This window comes from Seriola aureovittata, chromosome 4 (assembly GCF_021018895.1).
Source record: "Seriola aureovittata isolate HTS-2021-v1 ecotype China chromosome 4, ASM2101889v1, whole genome shotgun sequence".
NCBI lineage: Eukaryota > Metazoa > Chordata > Actinopteri > Carangiformes > Carangidae > Seriola > Seriola aureovittata.
The window spans coordinates 8,719,369-8,745,707 of NC_079367.1; the positions used below are offsets into that span (position 1 = coordinate 8,719,369).

Consider the following 26,339-nt stretch of genomic DNA (forward strand, 5'->3'; position numbering starts at 1 on the left):
TGTTCAGACAGTCGATAAAGGGCATAGATATAGTCACTTTATATAATTGAGATGTCATGTTTGAGTGGACCATTCCTTTAATCTAGTACGGCTTCACATACAGTACTGTAAGTGTGGTTTTCTCACATTTAAAAGACCACTGCCAGGGCTGCCTGTTGTTACTCTTGTGTAATCATTGGCTGTCAGCAGCCAACTCAGGTAAAGACAGAATACAGATGAACTTTAGACTTCTGTTTAAACGGTGGGTGAGACATAATGAGAGAGCCCAGCACAATGTGGTAAAGGCAGCGAGGAATAAAGAGAGAGCAACATTACAATATTTACCATGCTGAGAGAAGCGGGGTAGCAGCCTTGAGACGTCTCACGTTGTTTGTAATCAGTAAGACACCCGCTCTGCATCTGCATCTGTGTCTGGTGCGCCTTTGAGGGTTTGAGCCTTTCATGGTGGATTGTGTGTGTGTGTGTGTGTGTGTGTGTGTGTGTGTGTGTGTGTGTGTGTGTGTGTGTGTGTGTGTGTGTGTGTGTGTGTGTGTGTGTGTGTATTTCTGCGAGGGTCACACTGTTGTATCCCTGATATATTTGTCTAGTGAACAGGTTTGTATATTATTTGTGGCTGTCTAGGATGCTGTTACCAGGGTGATAGCCTGTGGTTGTCATAGAAGCTATCATACAATGAAGGTGAATCTGGTTAGATAAAGAAATATGGGACAACTAGTGCCACAATTCTGAATTTTCCTCACATTTTAAGGCAGCTAGCTTTTGTAGTAATCTTTCAATTTATTAAAGTTACCCTCACATATTTGCAGAGACCGACAACAAAATATGTGTCCATTACGTGGGTGAGTGATTGATATTTATGGGACCTGGTTGGCTATAAATATAGGTCACACCCACTCTTATTTATGTGGCTGAAAAACGGATGTTGTTGCTGCTATGAATGTCACTTTTTCCTGATGCTTTGTGTAATTCTGAGTTGACAGATGAAGTTATAGGGACTTTCACTCAGCCAAAAGGTAATGTCCAGTAGCAATCAGGGCTAATGCTTGCTAGACAGCAGCTTCCACTTTCCGTGTGGAAGCTTAACCTAACTAGCAAGCTTCAACATCCCTACTGGAATCCAAACTTAACAGCTGTTGAAAGTTGTGAAGCTATTTACCAACAGTATAAACCAAGAAAGAGAGTTGTATATCACTGTTGGGCTGCACAGGCCTGTGACATCCTGCAGTCTGTAGCACACCACATCTCCTATAGGTAACACTCACCAATAAGCCTGATGCTTAGACACTGTTTCATACTGTTTGGAAAGTTTGAAAAATATGCTCAATTGCTGCAGTATCAGTATCATTATAGTTTCTGATTCCCTACAAAGAAAGCAATTCAGATTTCAGGGCAACATAGTTTATTACTAAAGCATAGCCGATCCCTTCCTTTTCAACTTTGTTTGGGAAAAGCTGTGGGCACTGCGTCATGGTTGAATATGGTCTGCTCCATCACCTGCTCTCTAAATCCTCGCTACTGTAGAGAGACATAAACCAAACAAGTTGAAACACGGTCCCACAGCTGATTCAAAAGTCAAATTCTTCTTTCTGCCTGCTTTCCAAAAAAATTTAAAACCCTCATTTTGAGGAGAATGGCATGACAAAGGCAGGCAGTATGACTCTTGAAGTCATACTTCTTTGAAGCCACAGTTCTTTTGAAATGTAGGCCTCAGTTGAGAAGTTCCACTTTCAAAATCTCATCAACTTTTACTTCAGTGCGAGTATAGTACACATACTCTTCTTTTTGCAAGGCTGTCTGAAAATATGAAGTACATGGTGGACTTTGAATTTGTGTGTTGTCCCCACTTTGGTTACAGCCAAAAGACACAGGAAAGTTTGCATAATGAAAGTGAGCTGTCAGAGTCACTTTCTGACTGTCAGTAGGCTTTCACAATCCATCACTTTTGTACGTTAGTAAAATAGACCACCTGCAGATTCACAAGTTACAGTGATGTCTTTTTTTTTTTATCTTTCTTATTATAATGTTATAGTCATGCAGGTAGTCCTATCTAACAGATGGCCACTGCAAAAGTACAAAAAAAACAATAGTAGAACCCATCAAACAGCTGATGTAGGCGTATAGTAAATGGATGATACAAGGCCCTAATAAAAGCTATGATGTAATGAAAGACAAACTTTGCATAGGATCAGGTGCAATAGAGGAATAATAAAAGGGAACTGAGAAAATATTTTCACATTTTTGCCTCACTGATGATTTCACTCAGACACTTCAGTTTCATCCCTGGAATGCTAAAGTCCAAAAACCATTAAAATGTGTTATTGCTGAAACAAGCGAAGGGAGGACATTATCCATATGAGCCAGTGTATGGCCAGATTCTATGAGACTTTAAGTTGCACCTGCTTGCAGTAAATGAAGCTATGGTAACATTTCAGTTGAGTCTTGTGCTTTGGTTTGTCCTGAACACTGTGTAATGAGAGGTTAGTGAGACTGCATCCGGCACGCTACGTCAGCCAGAGGGTTAAACCTAAGACGCTTTAAGCCATTTAAATAAAGAGGAAAGGCTATCCTTTAAAGTGTGGCTGGTGTTAAGCTTCACACAAATCTGATAAGTACAATGCGCCCAAAGTAGCTTCGCATAAACCAATCTTATAGCAGCAGGCGGGCATGATGTAAAACGCACCAATGTCTTATGATTTTCTGGAGCAAGAACATGAGAACAAGCGCTGGGCAATCTAATACAAATGCAGTATTGATCATTAAGTCAGTGCAACATTGTAGAACCCATTTCAGAAACACCCTGTCATCATTGGAGACATGCAACAGCATTCTGCTTCGCTAACCACCCAAACAATAAAATCCATTTCATACTGTTCTTTATTGTTGACAGGCAGACATAATTAGCGTCGTTGAGATCTCGCTGGGATCCAACCAAGAGAATATTTTTTCAGCAGAATTGTCTCAGATTTAAAGTCACAAATGAAAGGTTAAGAGTGTCTCCTAAATGTCACATGTCTCCAGTGGGTGTTTACATCTTGAAATATGACAAGAATGATTTGTTATACATCCAAGAGGAGCAGGGATTGAGTTTTGTTCACATATATACATTATCGCTGTATATGAACCTTGTGTCAATTAAATCTTATCAAAATAAAAACATTTTTTTCTTTGAATATCTGTTTGTCAGTTTAGACATTTAAAAATAAGAAATTTGAATCACTCATAGCTTATTAATCATTGTTTCCATTTAGTGTGATCTAGCGTAACCACTTAATTTCATAATCGTGCAATCGTGAGTCACTAACACCTACACAAAAGTGATCAAAAATAACTACAGTAATAATAAATTTAAAGTAAGCTGTGAAATATGCGCCAACGAAGACAACAAAAACTAATAAGCCTTTGGTATTTATTCTGCCGGCAGTTCCCAAATCCAAATATATTGTGCGAGCATTGCAGCAGTGGATATCCCTTTATCAAAAAATCCCTGATGGTACAAAGGAAGAAGAAAGACGAAGACAGAACATTATCCTCCAACTCAGATTAGCACACACGGCACGTAGCCTACAGAGATACAAACACTGAGTTTTCTCACAGTCGAATTATGACAAGAAATGTTAACTCAAATCCATATGCCCAAGGTAACGTCTCAAGGTTAAGAGATGTTATGTGTGATGTCTTTATTCTGTGGAAGAAGACCTGCTTCTTAAGACCACCTGAGCCGTTTTCCTTTCCTCCAGGGCGCCAACCTACATCTCCATCCAGCCTTCCAATGAAACCAGCAGCCTAAACTCGTCCATATCGGTCTGCGTTCTGCCTGAAGGCACGGAGGTTGATTCAAGACAATGTCAGCTGTAGAGTCCCGCTCTCACCGGGTACCGGGTGGAGGTCATTGTGAACACGCAGGTGTTTTTCTCTTCGCTCTATAATGAAACTGCAACATAGCCTGGTATTATGAAGACAGAACAGATGCAGAGGGGTGGGCTGTCATGATGAATGGACAAGGCGCAATATGCCCAGACTCTATTACTGTTAATTGAACTGTAGAAAAAGGGGTATGGGGAAGACAGAGAGGGATAAGGGGGAGTAGAGAGAGATAGGGGCAGAGGGAGAGAGGTAGAGAACCTGTCGTTATTTTAACCTTAACTCCAGATGAACCTTTGCTGGTATGTGAGAGGTTAATTTAATGTCATGCCACGCAGATGGAAAGAGCCCATTCCACTGTTCCATTTGGGAGATAGAGGTAAGACAATATCTTGCCCCATCTGGGAAAAAAGTAAAAACTAATTTGTCTAGCTAATTGTAGATCCATGAAATCCCAAAATAAGCTCATGCATTTCAAGTTGAAAATGAAGTGCCATCCATCGTAATCCTCTGTTTCAGGAGTTTCAGAATAACAAGCTCATGAAAATTAATATAATTTTTGCCATGCTGTCTATAGATTATGATGCATTAATCCAAATTACATTGACAATATGGGCATTAATTTCCCAAAGGTGTGAGACACAAGCGACACGAGCCAGGGATGCTCAGCAACTCCGAAAGAGGGAGAGGAAGAGGAGAGCGGGAGAGCCTCATTTGTGCTCCTCTGTTCCTGAGAGAATAGATTTCTGCAACTGCTGCAGCTGCAAACACACAGCTGGGCTCCATTTTTTATTTCTTTTTTTTATTGAAACTACTCTGTCAGAGCTATGCAGCTACAGTATGTAGTGTTGACTTATCTGTGACACATGAAGATCAAGATTGAATGAGCAGGACCAGTGTGTCCAGCGACCAAGAGACCGCACACGCAAGTCTGAGCTGTCACAAAGTTTCTATCCGAGGACTAGAGTCTGACATGTTCTGTGAAAAAAAACTTTATCTGTAAATTTGATCTGCATGCGCTGCCGTCGTAGTTATTTTGAGCGACATTTCCCTGAGAAAATCAATTCCGCTCAACAGCAGACGTGTTTAGAGCTGCTACAGGAAACAGCAAAGGTATAAAATGGTCCCACAGCATGTTTACAAGTGACACGCTGTATTCTGGGTGACAAATGTCAGAACTTAAAAACTAGCCAGCATGTTTTCCTTTGTAGATTTCATTTCTTCATGACATTAATCCTAATTTACTCCCTTCCATTGGATTGCACTACTTCTAACGAGTGGAGCCTGTTACACAAATATCACCAGAGGATGAGTCTTCAGTGACATAGGGCCATAGCCTGTGTTTTCCTTTTCCTCAAGACAAATACATGGTACTTGGGCTGTCATGCCTTATTTGTGTAGGTGCACAAAGTAAAGGCAGTGGAAAGCGCCTCATGAGAACAATGTGCAGATGTAGATGTGCTTAAAAAAATCAGCCAAAATACAAGCCAAACCAAGCTCTACTCTCGCAATAACCCGACCTGACTTCTCACTGATCTTGGGCTGGGTGTCAGAGCTGCAGAGCCTGCCCAGCGAGAGTTGTCTGTCTTTAATTCTGTACATCCGCAGAAAGTGATGGATGGCAGAGTAAGGACAGAAGCCCTCGGTCCATTCATCAAAACCAGACAACCTCTTCGGGCTTGGTGGCCCCTGTGACAAATGAGGACCAAAGTCCCTGCTGAGGGGTGAATAGGGTAGGGGCTTTGGAGGAAGTCCCAGCTTGGCCAAAAAAGGACAGAGACTACTTATTTTAGCTCCACATGTGCTCCCCTGGCCGCTTATTATGCCCAGAGTTCATAAAACACCTCTGAACTTTTTTGTCTTGAGCAATGAATCGCATGGCAAATTGCTCTTTGCACTTTAAGCTGGGTTCAATAAGGCCCCAAATTGGTACTTAAAAGTGTGCAGTGAGAATGAGACAGATGCAGCTGAAGGAGGCTGTGGAGACTTGTGTCAACGTAAATCACATTTTGCATTAGGAACCGCAAGGAGGCAGGCAGCAGGGAGAAGCGATTCTATTTGAAGCCCCGTATCAACTGGAGGCTTCAATGCATATTGTTAGAAGTCTGTTGAAATGGGAGGAGAGCGTGCTGGTTGGAGAGGAGAAAAGACACATTAACTTGAGCGTCTCAGCCAAGAAGCAGGAATAATATCGGCAAAAAAAAAGTCCTTGGAAAAAAGGACTGCATTTCTAAACAACTTAATTCACCTATTATGTGTGTGTTCACTGAACGGTTACAGATTTGAACTGCGGTGGAGCCACTTTTAAACCTTCAATCAAAAATAATAATTCTATATATACATTTTTATAACCTTGGAAGACTGTATTGAATTAACTGTTAAACCTAGTAAAAAAGATTATTCCTACCATTTATGTAACAGCTTCACAGAGCCTATAAATACATTTAAGAAAAAAATGCTGATCACTCAGGGGACTTTATGGCTTTCTTTACCGCCAGACAAACGTGGCTCTGCCCAGAATTTCAAGTGTGGCGTACGATATATTGTGAGACAATAGCAGTAGGAGCAGTTGAGGTGTTATACTGCCGTAGCATTTCAAACTGCAGAGCTCTTTCCAGTGCATTAGTAATGGACACAAGGAGAATGAGACCATAACGACTTTACTGTATGATGTTTAATTCAGTTGTCCTTTATATGGGGACAAACTGGGAGACAGAGAGACAGGCTCATTGACTTAGAGAAGGTATCGTGTTCACCGAAAGCTGCTTAGTTTGGATCTTGGCGATCTCGTCAGTATTTGGATTATGTACTGAGCGATATAGCAGAACAGAAATAGGGCAACACTCCAATTCATTACCAGTTTGGGTTACATATCTAATTCAAGGGCACCTTGGCTGTGATTGATGAGGGAACAGCCTCTTTGTTATTATCACCACTACTTTACTTGAGTCATGTTTCAGTCACATTTTCTATCTGCCAAGTCTTTTGCATGTAAACACATTCAAACTGACCTTGTGATTGCATCTCGGTAATGTTCATGCTACAAACCAAATAACTTTACATTTATATCTGTATCAGCTTACTGGTTTTATTCATCAGCTCGAGAATCTGTCTATTAATTTATTTACAGGTTAGGAGTTATTGACCTTGGCTATCTGTAGTTACCTTAAAGCTGCATTAATCATTTTTGACTGCCTTTATAGCAATATGCTATATGTTCAGCTACATTCACCAGCTAGTTGCTAGCTTTATTTGTCTGGCGCAGATTGTCAGACGGGCTGGGAAGGTCATGTATGGTGGATTTCTGGCTGGAAATGGCTTCCAACAGGGGCTGATGAGACACAGCCACACAGGATTTGTAAAAACTAAACAAAAAAGAGGCTAAAAAAGCTCCACAGAGCTGTTGTAATTCTCAATTATTTCAGTACAAGGAACAACCTTTTTCACATTTGACTTTTTATTCCAAGATAATCTTAAAACTATTGATTAATACAAGTTTAAATTCAAATTGTGGGGTAAAACTTGTCAGTGTCCCAGCTTCACAAAGTCTTTACAACGTCAAAAGAGAGGGACTGTGCATGCACACACACACACACACACATACACACACTAATGCACATACACGAGCGTGCACATCCACACACACTTTGTGTTGGCTTGATTATGAACTGACTTTGACTCTGACTTTCGTTTCACATCTTAAAACATCCATGCCCCAAATGCAATCCATAACATTCTTAAACTTCCCAGGATAATTCATATCACCAGTGGCTGTGAGATGTGTCTGTGTAGTTTAGAGGATTTTTTTTTTTTTTTGTTTAACCCCTATCCATTTGTTTTATGAAGACTGATTTGCAAATCTTGTTTGGTTTGATGTTTGCACGTTATTGATTCTAGCTGAGTGCTTAGGGTGGTAAATAATCACAGTGGATATACTGCCTTGATGCAAGTTTAGCTTTGTTTACTGAGGCACAGCTGTTTAATTGCACTTTGTGCTTGTAGAGCTCAAAGCACTGCAGCATCATAAGGAAACTTATTGGATTTGAGAAATTTGTTTAGTTTGCTTGAATTTATTGCTTGCCTTTTGTTTGAAAAGGATTATGAAGAAACTGCAATATCATTAACAGTGCATTGCCCTGCATTTACATTATAGAACCTCTCTAACAATAATGATGCACTTTAGTTTCCAAGTTAACTGCAACAATCACAATTCCTCTTTGAATCAACCCTATAGCCCTATACACACTTCAATGTTTAAATAGTCTGTTTTGGAAACTACAGTTTTGTACTCTTCACAGATTTTACTGACGATCACATTCAAGTTGCAAAGACAGTGTCAGCAATGTTGTATCAGTACAACCACACTAAAGTCTACAAGCTACGAACTGCCAATACATGAGACTACTGTTCATTAACAACATGCACTGATGCCATGCGCAGTGTGCCTGTGCATGTGTGTGCTGCAGCTCACAAGCAGAACCTACCTGAAACTTGAGTAGTTTTTCTTATTTATTATTATTACAATAACTTTCTCTGCTTTCGCGTTGCCTTTAATTTTCACTTGCATTCAGTCTGAAGACCCTTTACAGAGGCAGTTTTGAAATCGGAACTAATAACTACATTAACCACGCAACTGCAACCTGTCAGATTGTTTCAAAGTGTTCAAGGAAAAATATTCAGAGTAAAACTGTTTTGCAAATCCTTGGAAATGTGAATGTGATGGAACAGCACTTCTACGGCAAGAGTACATGCTTGTTCCCCAAGCTCAAGTGTGTGTGTAACAGGGGAGATGGTGCTGTGTTATATTAGGTGGAGTGCACTCGTTACCTGCTGATAAATGTTTCTGCTTTGTGTGCAGGCACAAAAATGTCAGAAATGCAGGCCGTACACCGCAGTTGCCCCTTTGAGATCAGATAAAAGAGTAAGCTTCAGACCTCCATGCCCTCTGATTCAATGTCAGTCACTCACACTGAGGCCAGTTTTTCTGTGGTAACACTGTGGAGAATTCTAGGTCTCATACCCGCTGCAGTACATCCTATCAGTCACTTCATAAAGCTTTCTTTTTTTTTTTTTTCTTTTTTTTTGCCTTGAGCGAGTGTTACGCATGGTTGAGTGTCCACAGGGAGCCTTAGTGAACATGCAGTCTCAGCGTGACAGGTCGCTTTCCAAATAGAGGATACGGCTACAACATTTAACCACTGAAAACATACCTGCATAAACCTTCAATAACACAGCAGACTTGTTAACGTGCACTGCATGTCCATGTACTGTGTCTACTCATACTGTACACTATCCATCAAAACACCAGTTTGGACGCATTTAGATGAAGGTAAACAGTGGAAAAGGATTAAGTGTGCAGTGGATAGGTAATTGGATTCTGCACAATAATCAAAATTGGAATCTCTCCTGCCATTTATCTGTTCAGTGAAACATTTAGGTCAGAGGATTTATCTTTTCTGACATCTACGGTTTTCAAATAGATTCTATACCTCTGATATACATCCAACAAGCTCTACCTTTTATCTCAGTCAGCAATTAGACCACACTTCTACTTCCAATGTTTGTAATTTGATCTGCTATGTCGGCATATCCCTCCCTTCATTAAAGCGGCTGTCTCACAAAATACTTGCAATTAGAATGGGGATCTTCTTAATGGCAGAAAACCCGTCCTGCAAGTGAGACACAGGCAGTTTCTTCCTGTGGTCTGAGCTGACATATTGCTGCTCTGCAGCAGTTAAGTGGAAGGAACAAAGAAACTGATACAGAGTCATTTTCCCATGCAGACTCTTCTGGAAACTGGCAAAAGAAATTCACTTTTAGGGCCAAATGATGGTCTGTCCCCTGGGTTTGATCACTTTGAGCTTGGCTATAATGGCTCGCAGTCCAGAGATCACTAATCTGACAAAAACCTTTATATTAATTCCAAGAGCAAAGGCAGTCCCAGGAGTGTATCAAATGAATTAACAGATCTTTCAACAATCACCACAGGGTGCATATTTATGATTTGATTAAAGATTTTATAGAGAGGAAGCCTTGTTATGAAATGATAAAATTTATTTGACAGGTTTGCAAAAGACTTTTTAAAAGACTTTCAGCAAATAGGGCCCAAGGGTGGCATAAAATGTGGACTCTGCATTTTAAAAAGTTTGAGGGTGAAATAGACACTGCTCTCCCAGTCCTGTCGAATAAGCTTTCAGATAAATGAACCCATACTGAGCCTTCAAATCTATTAGTATGGATGCAGCCCCATCCTTTCTGCAGAGTATGATGTTTTCCCCCGCTCCTCCATCAATGGATAGAAAATGTGTCCTTCATCAAGTGACCATGCCGCCGTATCAAATCAAGATGAAATGCCGCTGTAATTTTCAGCAACTTCAACCCATAACACCTACTGCAGTCACCAGCAGTGGCACCGTGTTGTTGTGACTCTGCAGGAAGCATCATGTAATAGGAATGCATAGGTCAAAATCCCCTGATCGAATGTGAAGTAGTGCCTGAAAGAGCACTGAGTGAACCAGACAGTGGTCTGTCAGGCCTGCTGACGGCAGATGGGGGGGGGGTGCCTTGTCATTCGTCTCTGTTCTGATCGGACCCGTCAGTACAGATTCATCCGGTGAGAAATACGCTGTTCACTCATGCAGCTTCTGTCACATGTACTCCTTTTGTCTGGGACATTTCAGATAGATAGATATGATACTGCACCTAAGTATTACATAAAGCCAATCGTTATATTTAAACCTGGTGTAGGAGTCATCATGCCGCTCACACCACTGCTTGTTAGACGACGCCGTGAGGGAACTGTTAACCACGTCTTTATCCAAACATGGCAGGTTGTCCGAGCTATGCAGCAGCACTGATCCAACAAGGACATCCATGTTGTTCTTAATGCCTCCCCGCTCAATAAGATTACTTAAGCCCCCAGTTTTATGGGTAGTGGAGCCTTTCAATTTCCCCAAGCCCCTGTAATTATGCAGACCAGAAGTATGAACCATGTGATTGTGTTCTACAGCAGAAGGTATATTACCTTTTTAGGGTGTCAAGGAGAGCACCTCGGGGAGCAACATATAATTGCAGCTCGCACAGGATTCAATTGTTCGAGCATGTTGCAGGGATTTTCTCATTGTTTGCCTGACTGCACCGGCGGTCACAGTCGTGTTCAGACTGTCAGTGTGCTGCTGTGGAGTGAAACATGTAGGTAATATGATACATGATTAGAGGTCAGCTCCAATGCAGATCGGTATTCACTGTAGTGCAGTAACACACTTCACTGTCCCAACAGAAGCCCAACATATGTGGACAATTAAAATGTTTTACAAATGAACAGACATAAGTGCACCTCATTAAATATGCAGAGTTTGGGTTGCACTTTACGGAAATCCAAGGTAAAATGTGGAAAAGATTAAAAGTGAAATGCTACTAAAGTCTTACAGGTATTAAGTTACTCTGAATGGTTTTTTTAGGCCACACAAGTGTCGTTCTATAAATGGCAATATCACTCTTTTGGCTGGTCGGTCCATTATATGAATTCATATCGATACTATAATTTATGAAATTGATCATTTCGGTAATTCGATATTGTTTGGCAGATAAAAACTCATCATCTCATTTTCACGTGTTAGCATGAGTGTGCACTGGCAGCTGGGCATCATTTGGATAAATATAAGTATTGGATCAGACTGGAAATAAAGGACACAGATCAGGCCGTGTCACTGTGAGCATGTTAGCCGATGCTGATATTAGCAGTTGGCTTAAATGTTCTAAGCACAGCCTCACATAGCTGCCTTCTTGTTTCCGCTATAGGCGCCGTTTTTTGCAAAGGAAAAATGATATCCATGATATCTTAGTCAAGTGTAAACTCAAGTGTTATAATTAAGAGATTGGATAAGGAGTAATGAATTGTAATGGCTGCCTTTCTTAAATGCATCATTATAAACATTAATCTTTCATACATGTAAGAGACCTGCAGTCCTACAGTCACAATCCTTACAATGATCACAATTTGCTGAGGTCAGCACAGGTGTTCGGAAAAATAGTGAGATAATGTGAAAGGACAAACCAGATGAGATACACTCATAAACATTCAGCGCAGGCAGGTGAATAAACTGCGAGCCTGGCATATGTCATCACCTCCAAACTTTCCGCTTGTTGCCACTCGCGACATTCTGCCGGCGTAATGCCTCGAACCGAACATGAGAGGCAAAGTTGCCGCGGGCAAACAAGAGCGGTTACCTACCTACTAGCCAAGAGGGAAAATGACCCCCTCCTTGACTATCACTCTGGGATCAATTGATCCCCTGCAGAAGCTGAAAATGACACTGGGAGGTTTAGCAACAGCTGTGAAGATGAAAGGCATCTAAAGGTTGTAGTTGCTTCACTTTGGGAGTAAGTGTGCTATTAGTGTAATGGCACTCAAAACATCAACACTGGCCTGTCATATCGGCCACTCCAAGGGTAAAGGACCATAGGGATGCAGTGAAGCGCAGAGCAGCTCTGGGCCACCTTTTGTGAACAGTTTTTATTCATGCGAGCCCAGAGAGGTGGTTTGCCATTAAAAGCATGAAATATCTATGTAAATAAATACATAAGTAAACAGGAGAAGCTCTTGGCAGTATATTTGAAACAATATTTCAGAGTAGTGCTGTTTTCCAACAGGACAGGACCAGGAGCTATTATCTATTTATACCCCAGAGACCAACTGAAATTCTGGCTGTTTCACCCAGCAGCACCTTCAGGCTGCCAGCGTTATTCCTGTACAGCTCTGCAGCTCTGGCTGAGGCAGGAAATTCTTTACAGGGATCAGTGTATTCCAGAAATGGGTGTGTGCGTGTGTGTGTGTGTGTGTGTTTGGTGGGGGGGGGGTGGCAAGGGGAAGAGAGGTAATATTATAGGGGGATTGCCTGTAAAGCCACAACCTTCTCCTGTCCTCGGTCTCTGTCAGAAGTTCTCCCTGAGGGGGATCAGCAGGTAATATCAAGGGGAGGCTGTTCAAAAGTATTTGCCAAACTCCTGGAGGATGAGAGTTGCTCTCGATTTCCCACTGCAACGCAAAAGAAAAAAGAGCCCATCTGAACTAGTAATTTAATCTTTAACAATATGGTATGAAAATGAGCTGCCAGTGGGGTGATGCTAGTTTTATGAATTTAAAACATATTGCACTGCATTTGCAGCTGGAAAAAGTTTGAATCTTAGATGGTAATAGAAGAAACTTAAAATTACTTGCTCTGTGTTTCATTAATTCAAAGAAAATTATTCATAAATAGCTGTCATTTGTTCAGTTGTACCACTGAAGACAGTCCTCCATAATTTTCTGTCAATTTTGGGGGGAGTTTAATTGAGGGGTATTATATTATTTTAAAGGAAATAACAGTGATTGGTTACATTTTAGGTCAATCAAAAATGGATGAATAAAGCTTCAGTATTTTCACAACAGAATCTTGCCTCTGGCGTTGTGGAAAAGACATAGCATTCAGGTTAACAGCTAGCTACTGTAAGTTCATAAAATCTGACAAAGCCTAATAATTAAAGCATTTTAGAGGCTAGGCCTATATTTATTTAATCTTTTGAAGGTGGGGTATGTGTCTCGGGAGACTTGACCACTGACCTCAGGATGTCTTAAATCCTGGCTATGTCCCCACCAAAGTTGTCCAATTTTATGCACTGTAGTTTTTAGCGTTGCTTTCTATCTCTGGGCCATAACTGGGCAGGTTTAATAGCTCTGGTTCTGAGCCAGGACAGTGAGGATTTCTGGCGCAGTCCAAGCCACACAAATGGATGCAGCGACGATATTGCTGCTCACAGGCCTGACACCCTGCAACACTGATATTGTCAAAGAAACAGCAGGAGTGTGATATTAAGTGAATTTATATGTATTATCAGAGGAACTATCACTGCTCGGACTGATGGGTGAAGAGTCTGTCGGTATGTTCACACCCTTTTTATCAAGTGTACCTATTCAATACGTAGAAAAGTCTCAATAAGAATGAGTAACAAAAGAAGGCAGGATAGAGGGAAGACATCAGGGAGTAACATTCGATTTGGAGCCATACAACACTAGACATATGTAACATATCTTGTCCAGTTTCATTTAGGGATTCCCAGTCATTAAATTCCTTTGTCTGATTGTGTGCATTGAATGCATTTCCTCAATGAAATGCAATCGGACAGAATCTTTAAAAGCCGCTGTGACCGGCCTTTTTATATGCTCGTATTGTTGTAGTTGTCAGCAACTTCTAAACAGAGTCACCAGGTCTCTCCTAATACAATGGGTAACATGAGGTCTGACAGTGATGAGGGTAAGACAACAGCGCGAGGTAGATAAATAGTTCTTTTGATTTAACCTGTGCCAAGCTTTTCTAACACACCATCAGTCCCGGCTGCCGTGCATCACCATGGCAACCAATGGTCAGGCTGAGCTCAACACAGTACAGTTTTGGTCTTAAGAAAGAAAAAAAAAAAAAACAAACAGGAGAACAAACAAAGGCTGCTCTCCTTGGCTGTGATGATAAAACGCAGCGCGGTATTGACACCAGCCGGTGTATTATGCAAATCACCTCGCTTGTGTGCCGTGTCTGCTGCATCTATCATCCAACATCTCGTGCTATTTCATTGTGTCAGTGCACACAGAGCGCAATTAAATTGTATACCTCACAGAATGTATGAGGGCGTCAGGAGATTATTGCTGTAAAATCTTTCAAATAAATCACCTATGAGATAATTACATCACATCATCGCCATAAAGCCTCTGACATTTCCTTTAATCTTTAATGTGAGTATAATGAAAGGCTAACATTAAATTCAACGTGCTTCTACCAAGCTGATAATCGACTAAATGGGTAATTATGATTTAACTGGATGGTTGTGAGTTCTGGGGGCTCGAGGGTGACCTACACGCTTGATGATTGTTCTTGTAAAAAGGACATCCTGTGCTCTGCGGCTTGGCCTTCATTGAGCTGTCAGGAGCTGTGGGGGATGCAGCGCTGTCAGCCTGCCTGCCCACCTCCACCATCCATGGGATCGATCACTCCTAGAGAAACCCAACCACCACAGCTCCTCCAATTACTGCTGATGGGCCACATCTTTCTATCAGAATAGGCGACGGAGCCACACAGCACCTTTCAGAGAGAGAGAGAGAGAGAGAGAGAGAGAGAGAGAGAGAGAGAGAGAGAGAGAGAGGGGCAGAGAAAAAAAGAAAGAGTAAGAAGGGTTGCGCTGACAAGCGTGCGCAGCTGGTGAAACCTTCCATGTTGAACTTTGCCAAGACGGATGCTGAACTTAGACCCGCCTGTGCATTATTAATATTGACCACTTACACGAGAATAAAGAAGCATTTACTCAGCAACTGACATGCCTGAATTAATCATAGAGCCATACTCAAAGGCACGATGAATTCTCTTTCATGACAAACCTGGCAATTTTCGCTTAAATGACAGATGTCTTCAGAATAAAAAAGGCCACCAGCTCTGTCATTATCTCTGCAATATCATATATGACACACCATCAAAGATTCAGGAGCTGTTTTTTTGGTGTTTTTTTTCCTCAGGGCATTTTCCACTCACTCAAATTATTCCTCAACAATGACATACATAAAAGTCATTTATTAGAGGAGTGATGGGATTATTGTATGTCTGGGGGAATTTCTGCAGTGGAGTCTTGCAAAGGTCTGATCCAATGGTACCAAGATTCATATAAAAAAGAGGTTACCATAGTGAATTCTGCAGAAAAAAAGCATGCAATTGCCTTTCTTGCCCAAAGAAAAAAAATATATGAAACCATCCTGTGTATTATACTTCTGTCCTGGACATTACTCATGATGGGTCCATCAAGTAGAGGCGGGATTAGAAAGGATTGTCCCTGCAGGGCTCACATAGCTTCTTCCTCAGACCCTGTGTCACACTATAAAATATATGAAAACCCAAGCAGCAGCCAGTACAGTATTGAAGCATGAATTACAATCAAAACTGCATTAAGGAAGAAATGTTCACAGGCACATTTTTACACTTTATATACAGGGAGAGCATATACAGCATGTGTGAAAGTGAGTGCAGGTCCGTCTCTATATGTGATGGCTTACATTAGCAGGTTTCAAGTCAATCAATACCCACACCGCCCTGTCTGGTCTCTCCCTCCACATGGTCCTCAGGCTTCATGTTTCTTCCTCCATCCGTCACTGTCAGATGCACAGACTGTCGTGGTCAGCCCACGTTAGAGCCGCCACAGCTCGCTGCACAGTATGAACTTGTCGGAAAGTGTGTGAATGTGTGTCCGCACCCACACACACACACACACACACACACACACACACACACACACACACACACACACACACACACACACACCAGAATGGTGGTTGAACAGTGTTAGAGCCGCCTGCTGCAATCCATGAAGCCTGGAGTTTGTGCTGTTACTCCATCAAGTCCTGAGGGAGCGTCTTAGTGCGTTGCAGAAGTTGATAACACATGAAATGCATCACTCACTGTTACTGAGTGAAAACCTTATAGCTACAGAATGTGAACTTTCCACAAGCTAGGACAAATGAAACAGAACTTGAAAGAGTGCTCAAATTAAAAAAAAAAAGAAAATAGAAATCAGGATTAAAATCAATGCAGGAGAATCAGAAATAATATCTTTTTTATTCAATGCATTCTTCAGCCTTGTCCAAACTCCCAGTGCCTCGAGTGTGCTAAAGAAGTCTGGTAACCTCACTTCTCTCTATCTCAACACGCCCAGCTGTCTGTCAGTTTCTAACTTGTAGTCTTCAGGCCCAACCAACGCCGACTCAAGCGGCATCACATGATAGGGCTGTGCAATTAACTGAATTTCGATTTCGATTTTGGCTCCCAACGATCACCAAAAATAGTACAATCGAGAAAAAACAATTATTTTGTATTTTCTGTTTTGCAAGGACACTCTTATTTTGTCTTGCGTTCTGAATGACACGCGCACATCCGCCCCTCGCGAGGCCACAAAGTCTCTCAGCCAGAGGGAGGCAGGTCGTGTGCGTATCTTCCGCTGGACTTTAAAAACTCAGCGCGAGTAAAGATGGCAGAAGGAGGGCAGCTGCAGCAGCGTTTGGTGAGCAAAAAAAAGGCAAAACCAACTCCGTTGTCTGGGAACAGTTTGGCTTCGATGAATCCGACGACGAGCAGAAACATGCTACGTGCAAGATTTGCCACATGGTTGTCGCTGCAACGCAAGGAAACACCACGAATTTAGATGGCAAAAAAGGTGTGTTTTTTAATAAATGCAACACGTTCCCAGAGTCATGTGAAATAATCGTGTTACATAATCCTGATTTCAATATTGACCAAAATAATCGTGATTATGATTTTTTCCATAATTGAGCAGCCCTATCTCATGAGCACATTTATCAGACTTTACACAGCCCCCTCTGAAGCCACAGTTTAAAAACTGTATCACAGGGATGACCCACACACCTTTAAAAAAAAATATTGTATCTGGACTTCATAAGAAAATCTGATTTCATGTGTGTTTGTGGTGTTTACATAAGCACCGCATTTTCCAAATCACCATCACAAATGTATTTATTATGGTTACTTTAAAGGGTATTAAAGAAAACAAGATTGGTATTAGACTGGATTTTGTGCCTAGACGAGTACTGCAAAGGAATGAATCTAGTCCTTTTCATGGCTTCTTTTCTTTTTAGATAGATATAGATTTCTGTTTCAAGCACCCATTGTTATCAGTAGAGTGGTTTTGATCAATAATTCTGCCAGCCAATTACAGCTGTAGCTGATGTTATTATATAAATGAGCCCCCAACAGTCTGTTTAATTGTACAATAGGCAGGTAGACAGGTGTTCACTCAGTCTATCTCAGTTCAGTCTATCTTGAAAACTATCACTATCCTTTTCTTTCACCATATCACACCTCTTATCAGCGGCCTATTTATATTCAGTGTAGTAACCATAGCTACGCATCCATGGACAAAAGATACATTTTGGGTTAGAGCCTGGTTTTATCTCTCAGCTTTTAACCCCCAATGAACACAGACACAGCTTGAGCTCCTCAGCCTCCCCTGGTTGCTCCACAGTCTAAGCTGACAATTATTGTTGCTTTTTCCCATCCCTCCACACTGAGATGACCTTCTGGGCAACTCGGTGTCCTTTAGAATGTTTTTTAAAACACACTTGTTTCTTTCACTTAAACTCTCTTGTGGGGATGTAATAATAATGATGCTACACAAGACCAGATGATACTAATCAGTCAGCTGAACCACAACATGCACTAATAGGTATGACTATATATCGTTCCCTGTGAAGCTGTGAAGTGTCGGCTCCATCGAGTTAAAGCAGAATATTGTGAGATGGAAGAGGATGTATGTGTGTCTACATGTGTTGGTGCGGGGGAGGGCCAGGAAAAAATGTGCTCTTACACCTTGTAATGCAGCTACTCAGTAATACTTTTTAAAATGCAGAATCTTTGAAGTTAATTAGAAGTTTCACATTTAATTCCCACTTTAACATTTGAGATTTATTTCAAGATTAGCTGAATATAATTTACATATTAAGATATCATATTAAATTTCAATATAACCTAGATTAACTAGCATTTATGTATAACATGTTTAATTAAAGTATGTGTAGATGGGAAAACACAAAAGCTTCTTTAGATGTAGTTTAACTCCTCTTAACTTGAGATAATGACAAGTTATGAAAATTGACTAGAGCAGTTTAATATGTTCACGTGCAGCACACTGAACCATGAGTGATGAATTCAGTTCAACATTACTTAAATGTAAAGTATATATATACGCATATGCCAGTAATGCTGCTCTGATTTCAGTCAGTCTGTCTTTACAGCTACAGTATGCATAAAGAAAACAGGTGTTTTCAATAGGTGTTTAATCTTTCAGCATATCACTGCAGGACAAATTGCAGTGAAATCCACGATACACATCATAATGACATCTTAACATAAACATAAGTACAGTGCCTGCATGGAAATCTGTGAGTGATCCTGTTGCTTTTTTTTTTTTTTTCCCCTCACTTATTTCCAGCTCGGTTGAGTTGTTGTTGTAATTTGGTACCACAGAGCATGTTTTAAATCCTGGGGCTCAGGTCGTGTATCTGCGAGTCAGTTGGATTTACATAAGGGACATTCCCCATGGTTTTAAGATAATTACTTTCTTCCCTTATGACAACCCTATTGAATTTAGATAACAACCGATAACAAACCTGAGACACTGCGTGCCCTCTGCATCGCATCTTGTCAATAGGCTGTTAATGTGCCCAACCCTGTCTCATTTTTCCTCACATGGCATCAGCTGGTCCCCCCTCTCTACAACCACGGCGGCTGCCCACAGGCGAGTACAACCAACACTGTGGCAGATGAGGCCGACAGAGGAAGTCTCATCAATAATGGAGTGGTAGCTGGGGGAGTCATGCAGAGGAATTGTGGTGGAGTGAGTGAGAAGTGCAGCTGGTGTGTTTGTCTCACTTATTCCAAATGGACATTTTGATATAACGCTTCCCAGAGGGCATACATAAGAGGAAGGTGGCTATTAATAGCTGATAGACTGAATAAGTCGACAAATTGCTGCCGTATTTTAGCATTTATGGACATTTTTGTTAGCTTCTTGCTTTCCCGACAGAGCAGGAAAAACTTGAAACACAAGAAAATATATAAATATGTAATTTTCTTCTTCTGATATTTTTAAAGGCCATGCAGGTGGTTGTCATTCTGCATGATGAAATTGTGAAATACCCAAAAACTGTCCAGCTGAAGTCAGCCACATGGGTGTAGTCCTACAAGACACACCCTACGAAAGCAAAAACAAAAATCTCATCAATTTCCTGTCTGTCAAACAGCGTGTAACTTAACCTCATCAGAGTCCTTAGAGGAGTAGATTCACACAATGATTATCTCTCCTGACAGCTGTCCAGATGCAAACAGAAATTCCGTCACAGAGACACAGAGAATGACCCAGGGGCTGTTATACTACGGCAGCGTCTCCTCCCAGCTGCCATCCTGCTCGTTCCCTTTCTTCAATGCCCCTCATTGTATTAGGAAGAGGAGGCCCATTCTTACTCACAACTCTCGTGCTCTTGTTTCTCCAGGGACCGGCCCTGAGGACGTGAGACTGTATGGGAGAGTTTGGATTGTCACCAGTGACACCGCTTCCTCTGCGTTTGACCACCTTCAGCCGCACACGTCTCTGCTCTCCAGACGGCACCAATTAAGGCAGGCTTGAGACGAAGGAGTTGTGACAGCATCCGACGACACCGACACGCAAAGAGGAAAGGAGTACACTGGAGGAGCGGCCTGCGCTTGCTGCAGACGAGCAGAGAGCTGCTTGTGAGTATCCTATTGTTCTCGTTGTTGTGGGGGGAGCCCATTTCCATACAACTGACCAGTGCAATGCTACCTATTCTCATGCATTTTATGTTTTTTCCAGTACAGCAAATAAGAAATGGATTTCATAACCAGAACAAAGAATAAAATTAACATATTGATTTCTTTGTTAGGAGCAGTGTATTTCTATCCAGAGATATTTTTCAAATACATCAGGATACTTTTTATCTCTGTGTAAACTGACAGCCGCGCTGACCTTGACAATCTTGCTTTGTTCTTTTTTTTTTTCATTGTCACTTAACATCCCACATAAAAAAGCACGCTTTGCTTTATTTATTTAGTATTTTTTTTCTACAAGGCAGCTAAATTTAAAACTGCCTGAGCATCAAAGGATGTGGTTAAAGGTAAGGTAAGAGGAGGATGCAGGTGATGGTACCTCCACCCACTATGTTTCAAACTGTCATGGCTGTCCTCCTACTTTCTGTCTCGCTTCCTGTCCAATAGATGTTCCATTTTCACCAGGAAATCCAGTAGAGGAATTAGGTGGAGGACAGGGGTAAAATTATCTGACAGATCCACTTACCCCTTCTGTCTACGATCCCCTTGGCCTCTGATATTATTAGAGGTTGAAATATATATGTAGGCATATCGCATGGGAGCACGGTGGAGGTGGTTGGGGAGAAAGTAGGGGAGGAGGAGGAGGAGGAGAACGGGGAAAGGGAGGTGTGAAAGCTCAAGAGCCGATGCTGCTGATGACAAAGCCGTGGAAATAATCTTAAGATGTGGAGGCAGCAAATGATGAGATAGTGAGATGGGGGAGAGTGAGAAAGAGGTCTGGCTGTTAAATCGCTTGTAGGCTCTGTTGTCTCCTCACTCCCGAAGAAAAATGTCATGATTTCTTACTGGCAAGCCGAGGGCAAGATGAATCTAAACCTTATATTCTCATATTGGCTTTTGTGCAAACAAACACAGCTGATATAAGACAGGTTAGCACAGAGATCTATAGGACTTGCATAAACCACAGCGCCCGAGGATCACACCACCGGTCGGTAGCAGAGCTCAACACTGCACCAAATATTAAGACCTATGCAGGGAGGTGATGATTCAACTCTCACGTTTGCATCTTTTTTTCCATGTTATTTTATTGGGTTGCATTACATCACGACAGTTGCATTACATTAGATGTTCTTGTATGCAATATTCCCACAGGCAGCAGCGGTCCAGGTGGCTGCCAGGCAAACAGTTTGCTCATATGTGGCTCCGACATGTGAGAAAAGGAAGGATTCCATCACGTCGTCATGATCATAGTTTTTATTTACGATCTCGCCACAAAGCTTAGAGCAAATAGCATATGTTATGTAATAATTTGGATAGCACCCCCAACCCCTTTAATTGGTGTGAGCTGAATTAGCACTGACTAATCAACATCGCCGTTTCTCATCATAGATTTATAGACAACCATGATTGCTGCCAGGGTGAAATTAACTCCTTCAGTCTCGAGGGAAATGTTGAAAGATGACAGGCTGAAACGCACTCCCCCTGTCTCACAAACACACACATACACACACACACACATACACACACACACAGAGGCACAAGCACACAAACACACATATATGCAGATGAGACTTGTCTGTTCCTTCTGGCTGTCTCAGTAGAGCTGTCACACATGCTGCGTCTTGGAGCACCAGGAGACCGGGGTTGACTTGAATTAAACTGAGAGGATGTCCTTTCCAGATCTGCAGAGGGCCACCGAGACACATCCGCCCCCAGAGAGAGTCAGTCAAAAAGACAGGGAAAGAGAGAGAGAGAGAGAGAAATGAATGGAGGAAGAGAAGAAAGAGACAGGAGGGAGGTTGGATATAGGGTGAAGAAGGGGAGGAAGTTAATAAAAAAGAGGCAGGGAGAAATTGTCTGTGAGAGAGAGGGATGGAAGATGAGGTGGAGAGGGAGGATGCTAGCATAAGGAGGAGTGAGGGAGGTTGAAATTGTGTGTGTGTGGGTGTGTGTGTGTGCGTGACACAGTTTGACAGGGAAAAAAGAGGGAGAATAAGAGAGAGACCTCAGAGAAACTAAGGCCACCAGTCACACCTGGAATATAATTCCCCTCTTTTCCCTCTGCTCTGTCCAAGAGTCACACAGATCAGGGTAAATATATACATTCAAAATGATCAGTGTTCATCAAAAATGCAACTCAAATACTGTATCTACTTCAAATCATCAGATGGGCAAGGTGTTCAAATTCTGTCACCTGCAGTGTTGCATATCTAGATCCAAAATCAATGCTTGCTTAATTGTTCAAAATTAAATTACTGTGAAATAAACAATGCTATGAATGAATGCAGACCTAAATATATGGTGTAATCAAACACCCCAGTACATTTTAAACATTATTGTAATTATGAATGTATTTGCATCCTGATACAACAGCCAGTCAGAGTCACCGGCTCCACACTGATGATCTTGATTGGCAGATAAACACTTTGTGATGAAAATTGGCATGATGTAATACAACTGCGATTGGGGAAAACACTTTAAATAAAATGAGACGTTTGTTAAAAGAATTGACATGATGTGAGAAATTGCTGTTTCTGTATCTTATAATTGTAAACGATCGATCTTTAGAATTTTCAACTGTTGGTCAGACAAAAACATTTCATGACTTTGTCTTTGCCTGTAAGAAATTGTGATGGGCATTTATCATTATTATTATTATTTATTTATTTTTTATATATTTTATAGAACACATGAGGAATCAATTAATTGAGAAAATGATATGACTGTTTAAAAAAAAAAAACAATTAACCATTGAATAAAACAATAATTAGTTGCAGCCTTATTGGAATTAGATGAAAATGACCTGTAATAAACTCTGCTAAAATAACATATAATATATATATAATATTAAATTTAGTCTTAAAAAAATATTGGATTATCTCATAATTTCATCATTATATATTTTCTCTGTATTTATTCATATTATTTGTTATTTCTTTATTTAATTTTTGAACACTTTGGGTTTCCATGGTTGTAGATACGTTTGCTCTAAAGACACAGTGGTTTATACGACACAACATATGACTCCTTTGCTATACAGTTAGAAGCACATGGCACCATTTCAGTGCTTGTTGCGGGTTATGGTCTTGCAGTATGAAAGCAGAAAGTATTAGGATAATGTCAATAAACACTACAGTCAGCAATTACAGGTAATACAGCACTCTGCATATTGAGGAGAGAAAATTAAGATGTTGTACTTTGAAAAAAAAAACACGGGTGTAACTACTGTACGTGTTAATCTGCCACAGTCTTTATCACAGCCGCAGCATTCAGACTTATCTCCTAAACAGAAGTTCAGTATACCACTGTCTAAACAGCCAGGCACATATACAGTACAGTGCAGTGTATATTTAAAATGGATTACAACAATATCCTGACCTGAGGCTGCCGAGCAGATTTAGAATAGACCACCATTTTCTATATCCCACCTCAAGGCATTGTTATTAACAATAAGTGCATTTCCAATTCTGTTCTATCGCCCTGTGTCTCTCCTTTGCCCTCCATGATAAACATGCCACAGACCAATGTTTTTGTAGAACAAGAAATTGGAACTAAATTATTTATTGAGAATGCGTCTTCCCTAAAAAAAGCAGCCGTTTGTATTTTCTCCTCTTGCCTGCAAACTAGGCAGTCCTTGAACTTTCTGCCTAGATTTCAGCTCAGTGATGCAGGGCGAGCTTGTTACTTTTAATACAGGGAAGACATTGCTCATCATTGTCAATCCACCAAATCTGCTGTAAGCGCAGCATTTCTTCTGCTCTTTGTCGCACAAGCTCTTTGTTCTGTAATGACACAAACCTGCTATGCAGTGATTCTACAGGCGCCGTTTTTCTCATTTCAATTTCAGGGCATTAGCTGCTGAATCATTCTCAGATTAATGATGAAATTCCAAGCATGACGCACAATCATTGTGTGTGATTACTTACACGGAGCGGAAATGAGCAGTTCAAAGATATTAATGCACACATTTGGTGGTTTTAGGAAGCGCTTGAATGCATCAGTATTTACTTGGTTTTCCACCTACACTACAATTACATTCGCGCCCTTGGCGTTTTTTCTGTAGTGTTAATTCTTACACGCGAAGCAGGCACACAAATGGCTGACCTAAAAATTTGCAGTTAAGAAGCGGGCTGCCGTGACAGTGAATTACTTTTTATTCTTTTTAGTTTATCTTAGTCTTTTGTAAATGTTTTTTAGACATTTGAACTTGTAATGATTGTAATTGGAAAAAATCCATGACAACAGAAAATGTGTACAAAAACATGAAAACTAGTTATTTCAGTTATCTATCTTGTAAGAACTGATGAAACTACTGAGAGCAACAGCAGCTTGCAACAGCTCTGAACTGGGATGCAAAATGTCGAGATCTTGTGCAAGGACACAGAATTCTCAGACATGGATAATGTCACATTGTAAGGTTAAAAGGAGTGAAAAGAGTTATGCCATGATGCAACTGTTCGTAATCTCATTGTTATCATGAGAAATGTCTCCTAACGTTTCCCTCTTGAACACTGAATTATTCAGCGCACAGCAACCTGGTTTTGGAGTGTAAACCATTCACGGAGGAGTTGTATGGCACAGTTACTGTAACAAACACACCAGATTGCAGGATGCGTGCAGACAGAATGCCAAATCTTGGTGAAAACAAGAAGTAGTTTTAGCACACAAAAGGCCAAAATGAGCACGGTAGATCATTGAAGGTTCAGTGTTTGAACAACTCCATTCCACGTAAACCAACATGACCCAAATAACTGGTTCAGTCTCACAGACATTTTGGGATTTATCCATGTGCCAGCTGGCTGCAGCGCTGTACGGTACCTGCACACACTGAGCTCCTGCAAGATTAGATAAGTAGGACTGCACTACGGGTCCTGGGGAATTGTGGAAGTTGGTGTTGCGTTGTCTGATGAAACCCACACACGTACAGGCAAGAAGCAGTCATACGTGTACACACAAACACAAAAACACAAGTACAAATAGAAAAGCACAACAGAAACTGGGAGCTCCCGAGGGCTTTTAAAGAGCTTAAATTACCCTGAAGCCCATCAGACCACATCAGTGTACGAATGTGTGTATATATGTGTCACTCGACAGCACTAGGCCAGCCCCAAATAGCCCAAGTTAACAGGACAACGGTCTCAACTAAAGCACAACCCCCCCAGATTTTCACCAATCTCTGTTGGGAGGCAAAGAGGGATACGCCAACATTGTCTTGCCCTGCAGCTATACAGCCCCAACAATCCCCTCTGAGGCAATCTACATGCTCCATTTTGGAGCCTAGCATATGGCCACTGTGTATGATGTTTAGGGTTGGGGAGCAAAATCAAGTTGTTTTTTTTTTTCTTTTATTCCTTACAATTATGGAGAGCTTTGTGCATTTAGTAATAGTCTAAGCCTGTTTACGTCTCACAAGTTTGGATATTAATCTGAAAAACACTGAGCTGGTAGTTGGAAATAAGATGCAACTGAGTCAAACCACCTTCTCTGAGTAATTATTTAAATGAGCCATTGTTAACTGCATCGATTGTTACTTTCAGCTGGTGCAAAATGACACAACTAACAATGTGAGAGCTGAAGAAGCTAACATTAATGTCGCCCTTAAAAGCCATGCAAAATACTTTCTCATATAATATATCCTCTGGAATAAAAGTGAAAACATAAACCTTTTTTCTTTCATTGTTTATAGTGCTTCAACACATACATAAAATACAAGCATTATTTTTTACTGTTACACCCTGCTAATATTAGTTACAAACGTCTTTCCAAAAGACAGACAATAAAGTTACACATAACACAGCACCTGAGCATTTCAGCCTTTGTGTGGCTTTCTTTGATTTTTCTTTCACTTATAGCTGATTTTTTTTTTTACAAGATACCGTCACCCTCTCATTCAAAGAGAAAAGGATAAATCAGTAAAACCAGTTTCCTGTTTGCTTTTTTTATTTTTGCGGAAGGAAAGGAAGTGGTGCATGTCATCTGGGTGTGAGGACACTGCTCTGTGCCCATTGTGACACAGACCTGAGATCCGCAGACAGCGAGGTCCGCAGTTGGATCATCTCTAAAAAAGTTATCCAACCCCCTCAGGCTAACTCAGAACTAAGACCCATGTTT

At 41.0% G+C, this 26,339-nt stretch overlaps 1 protein-coding gene across 3 annotated transcripts in view; it reads left to right on the forward strand.

The window, feature by feature from the left end:
- Window positions 1-26,339, forward strand: part of b3gat1a (beta-1,3-glucuronyltransferase 1 (glucuronosyltransferase P) a) — a 72,663-nt gene that overhangs the window by 15,065 nt on the left and 31,259 nt on the right. For all 3 annotated transcript variants that reach the window (XM_056373863.1, XM_056373862.1, XM_056373864.1), the window contains exon 2: window positions 19,937-20,174. The gene's annotated coding sequence lies outside the window, so the exon portion shown is untranslated. The remainder of the gene's footprint in view (window positions 1-19,936; window positions 20,175-26,339) is intronic.